This window comes from Schistocerca nitens, chromosome 1 (assembly GCF_023898315.1).
Source record: "Schistocerca nitens isolate TAMUIC-IGC-003100 chromosome 1, iqSchNite1.1, whole genome shotgun sequence".
In the NCBI taxonomy this organism is placed as follows: Eukaryota; Metazoa; Arthropoda; class Insecta; order Orthoptera; family Acrididae; genus Schistocerca; species Schistocerca nitens.
Window position 1 is genome coordinate 298,150,722 of NC_064614.1, and position 6,000 is coordinate 298,156,721.

Consider the following 6,000-nt stretch of genomic DNA (forward strand, 5'->3'; position numbering starts at 1 on the left):
ATTCGTCTGGCGTGAAGTCCTTATCTTCCAATTCACTTCACTGATACCCACTATATCTGAGCATTTGCATGTTCCTTTTCAGATTTTCAACCATCCCTACCTCGTTCGAATTTCTGACTTCCACGCTCCGTCTCCTGATGTGTTATCCATTCATTGGTTATTCCCAATGGTTACCTCCTTCCGGAGATCAAAATGGGGGACTAATCCGGAATCTTTTGCCAATGGAGAGATCATCACGTCACTTTATCCTGATTCTTCCGCCTTTCTGGGGCAGTTTCTCACCTCAGTGGGTAAAGGTTACCCTAAAACTCTGTCCGCACCTCCGAACTATTTGGCAAGGTTGTTGGCAGAACGATCGTAACTCATTTTACCAAGAATATTCGGCTGCAATTTCTGATGATTTTTATTCAAAATTTAAGCAATGACTACGTTTGAACCTGAGATCTAAGACGTTTTGACCACTAGTCAATGACAGGATCACTAGTTCACGTGTATAGTACGCCAAACTTCCACCGATTTAAAAATTCGTGCCCGGGACCATGTAGACAATATGCATACCACCTCAGGCATTCACCACATCATCCAAGAGGCGAAGTAAGCCCTCTCTCACTTAATCATCACTGTTATTGTTGCTGTTGTAGTTGCTGTTGTGGTCTTCAAATCCGAGGACTGGTTTGATGCGGCTCTCCACGCTGCTCTGCCTCCACATCTCCAAATAACTACTGCAACCTATGTCGATTAGAACCTGCTTACTATATTCGTCTCTTGAACTTCAACTCTCGCATCCCAAACTTATCAGCAATATTAAAATGATGATTCTTTGATGTCTCCGAACGTGGACTATGAACTGATTCCTTCTTTTAGTCAAGTTATTCCACAAATTTATTTTTTCCCCAATTCCGTTCAGTACTTCCTTATTAGTTACGCCATCTACCAGTCTAAACGTCAACATTCTTCTGTAACATCACATTTAAAAAGTTTCAGTTCTCTTCTTGTCTGAACCGCCAGTCTATAGTTTATATCCTCTCTACTTTGGGTATAATCAATTATTTAATTGTTCAAATTTCTGAAGTCTTCTGTTACTTTCAGTGTCTCATTCTGTAAGCTGATTTCCTAAGCATCACCTGATTTAGTTCAACAACATTCCATTACCCTTGATTTGATATTGTTGATTATCTAATATCCCCCTTTCAGGACTCTGTCCTTTCTGTTCAAATGCTCTTCCAAACCCTTTGCTATTTCTGACAGAATTACTATGCCATCAGAAGACCCTAAAATTTTTATTTGTTTTCCATCCTTCCTTCTTCAAATTTTTCTTCCGTTTCCTTTCCCGCTTGTTAAATGCACGGATTAGGTAACATCAGGGATAAGCTAAAACACTTTCCCACGTCCCTTCTCAAGTGCTGCTTTCCTTTCGTGCCTCTCGTCTCGTGTGTAACTGCCATATCGTTTGTGTACAACCTGTATATAATCTTTCGCTCCCTATGCTTCATCCCTGTTCCCTTCAGAATTGCAAACAATGTATTCCCCTCGACATTCACAAAAGCTTCCCCTGAGTCTCCAAATGTTTTAAACGTAAGTACCTTGTTTTTTTTAAAAAAAAACCTTTATTGTAAATCAAGTCGTAGTTTCAGTATTTTCTGGCGAGTTGCTACTTTTCTCCGGAACCCAAACGGAACTTTCCCAAGATCGGCTTTCAACGGGTGTTACATTCTTCTGTAAAAAAATTATATTAGTATTTTGCAACAGTGACTCATTAAACTCTTCGTTCAATAATATTAATTCTTGTCAGCATTTTTCTTTGGAACTGTAGATATTATATTCTTCTTGTAGTCTGAGAATATTTTCTCTTTCTCATATTTCCCTTTCAATAATCTTGCCTAAAGTTGATTTCCTTTTTCTATAGTCCCTCTACATATACCTTCGTCCTTCCAGATTTTCCTTCTTTGCTTACTACTGGTTTTTCATCTGAGCTCTTGATATTCACACAGCTGTTTCTCCTTTCTCCAGATGCTTCTATAATTTTCTATAGGAGGTATCTATTTTAACCTATTTGTACATACATCTAAAGACTTGCTTTTATCCTCTAGTCATTCCTGCCTAGACATTATGCTCTCTCCGTCAGTCTCAATTTTTGGACGTCTGCATTCGCTTTCAACTGCTTATGTTCTGCATTTTTATATTTTCCCTTTTCATCTATTAAATTCAGTATCTCTTGTGATATCAAAGGATTTATATTACGCTTTTTCGCTAAATCTATTTGACACCCTGCTGCCTTTACTATTTCGTCTCTCATTGTTACGCATTCGCCATGTCTCAGTTATCGTAGCTTAATGCTAACATTGAAACTCTCACCATGGCCTGGTTCTTTCAGCTTCCAGGCCCATCACCTTAATTTTCTATCATTTTGCAGTTCCTTCGTTTTAATCTGCAGTTAATAACCAACAAATTATGGTAAGAGTCCACATCCGCCCCAGGAAAATGCCTTACAGTTTAAAATTTGCTTCCTAAGTATTTGTTCAAAAATGGCTCAAATGGCTCTGAGCACTATGGGACTTAACTACTGAGGTCATCAGTCCCCTAGAACTTAGAACTACTTAAACCTAACTAACCTAAGGACATCACACACATCCATGCCCGAGGCAGGATTCGAACCTGCGACTGTAGCGGTCACGCGGTTCCAAACTGAAGCGCCTAGAACCGCACGGCCACACCGGCCGGCTAAGTATTTGTGTCAGCACTAAACAACCAGTACATTCATATACCTTCCACATATCTAACCTTCTTTCATGATTCTTAAATCAAGTGTTAATGATGAGGAAGTTATGTTCTGCACAAGATTCTACCAGTTGTCTTCCTCTTCATTCCTTTCCCGCAGTCTCCAACTATTTGTCCTTCTCTTTCTTTTCCTACTATCGAACTGCAGTCCCCCATCACAATTAAATTTATCTCACCCTTAACTAATATTTTCTTTTATGTCATCATACAATCTATGAATCCCTTCACCATCTGCGGAGGTAGCTGGCATATAAATTTGTATTGCTGAGCACTACATCATTTTCTATTCTAAACATATTACAGACGTCACACACATCGAGACATGGCTATGAGCATCTCATCAGTCTCAAAGAACACCTGCGAACAAACTAAAACTCTAACCGCCGAAGTTCATAACAGAGGAACTGCACTCAACTTTAAATCCGGTACCAAGCCCTAATTCTGTGGGCGCGGACGACCTACCAGTAGAGTTTTATGGGTGTTACTGACATCTCTTCATGACTTATTTAGAGAGATGATTAAAAAAATGCTACGAGGTGAGCCCATACTAAAGGATTTTGCTCAGGCGATCACAGCAGTCATTCCCAAAACGACGAAAGACGCTACCGTAAAAGCGGTGTGGCTGATTACGTTAAACTCTGACTTCAAATCGCTGACGCTTTCTTCAATAATCGAAACCTCTTTTATCGTGTGTCCTGGGACTGTACCAATACAGCACCATTGACGGCCGATCAATGATGACCATTCGAGCCTACTATAGAGCCATCATATACAGGGTGTTACAAAAAGGTACGGCCAAACTTTCAGGAAACATTCCTCACACACAAAGAAAGAAAATATGTTATGTGGACATGTGTCCGGAAACGCTTACTTTCCATGTTAGAGCTCATTTTATTACTTCTCTTCAAATCACATTAATCATGGAATGGAAACACACAACAACAGAACGTACCAGCGTGACTTCAAACACCTTGTTACAGGAAATATTCAAAATGTCCTTCGTTAGCGAGGATACATGCATCCACCCTCCGTCGCATGGAATCCCTGATGCGCTGATGCAGCCCTGGAGACTGGCGTATTGTATCACAGCCGTCCACAATACGATCACAAAGAGTCTCTACATTTGGTACCGGGGTTGCGTAGACAAGAGCCGGCCGCGGTGGTCTCGCGGTTCTAGGCGCGCAGTCCGGAACCGTGCGACTGCTACGGTCGCAGGTTCGAATCCTACCTCGGGCATGGATGTGTGTGATGTCCTTAGGTTAGTTAGGTTTAAGTAGTTCTAAGTTCTAGGGGACTGATAACCACAGCAGTTGAGTCCCATAGTGCTCAGAGCCATTTGAACCATTTTTGTAGACAAGAGCTTTAAAATGCCCCCATAAATGAAAGTGAAGAGGGTTGAGGTCAGGAGAGCGTGGAGGCCATGGAATTGGTCCGCCTCTACCAATCCATCGGTCACCGAATCTGTTGTTGAGAAGCGTACGAACACTTCGACTGAAGTGTGCAGGAGCTCCATCGTGCATGAACCACATGTTGTGTCGTACTTGTAGACACATGTTCTAGCAGCACAGGTAGAGTATCCCGTATGAAATCATGATAACGTGCTCCATTGAGCGTAGGGGGAAGAACATGGGGCCCAATCGAGACATCACCAACAATGCCTGCGCAAACGTTCACAGAAAATCTGTGTTGATAACGTGATTGCACAATTGCGTGCGGATTCTCGTCAGCCCACACATGTCGATTGTGAAAATTTACAATTTGATCACGTTGGAATGAAGCCTCATCCGTAAAGAGAACATTTGCACTGAAATGAGGATTGACACATTGTTGGATGAACCATTCGCAGAAGTGTACCCGTGGATGCCAATCAGCTGCTGATAGCGCCTGCACACACTGTACATGGTACGGAAACAACTGGCTCTCCCGTAGCACTCTCCATACAGTGACGTGGTCAACGTTACCTTGTACAGCAGCAACTTCTCTGACGCTGACATTAGGGTTATCGTCAACTGCACGAAGAATTGCCTCGTCCATTGCAGGTGTCCTCGTCGTTAGGGGTCTTCCCCAGTCGCGAGTCATAGGCTGGAATGTTCCGTGCTCCCTAAGACGCCGATCAATTGCTTCGAACGTCTTCCCGTCGGGACACCTCCGTTCTGGAAATCTGTCTCGATACAAACGTAACGCGCCACGGCTATTTCCCCGTGCTAATCCATACGTCAAATGGGCATCTCCCAACTCCGCATTTGTAAACATTGCACTGACTGCAAAACCACGTTCGTGATGAACACTAACCTGTTGATGCTACGTACTGATGTGCTTGATGCTAGTACTGTAGAGCAATGAGTAGCATGTCAACACAAGCACCGAAGTCAACATTACCTTCCTTCAATTGGGCCAAGTGGCGGTGCATCGCGGAAGTACAGTACATACTGACGAAACTAAAATGAGCTCTAACATGGAAATTAAGCGTTTCCGGACACATGTTCACATAACATCTTTTCTTTATTTGTGTGTGAGGAATGTTTCCTGAAAGTTTGGCCGTACCTTTTTGTAACACCCTGTATGTGACCTGACATGCGAACATATCAACCGCCATCGAATTTTTACTTAGAAAGAGCGCATGGCCGAGTAACTTATGATTACTATTGCACACAATGTCTGCTCTCGGTTTTCACTCAACCTTTACTGACCTAATCGCCTCATCAAATCTTCGAAATTAAAAATAAATTAAAAGCTCGCGAACTCAAGACCTTTTCAAAGAGGACTTCGGGCAATGCCCTTTGTGCGTACGTTTTTTACGCTCGCTATGCAACCCCTGCTATACATCTCCACCATACACTACCGGTAGCGAATCTATAAGGAACGATCAAAAACTTTCCGTTCGAAGGCCACACTAACCCTTGGGTACTTCTCGGCGCTTATATATCAGCATCTGAGTTGCATATATGCTGCAGCTATGGCCTAAAAGGGAAACTTTCTGATCGCCCTTATATATGGGGTCAAAACAGTCCGAGCGTACGCGGAGGATGTCACCTTGCCGCTACACGGTGACAGTTACCCTCACGAGAAGACCATGGCATGCGCCATATCCTGATTTCGCAGAAATTGCGTTCAGTGAAAGAGGAGTCAAAGTAAGAGAACACGTGTCTTGGCTCATCAGTAGATCCTCGACCGTTTCTGAGAAAACGACTGTCAAAGTTTTCGTTGTAATTTAGACGTCTT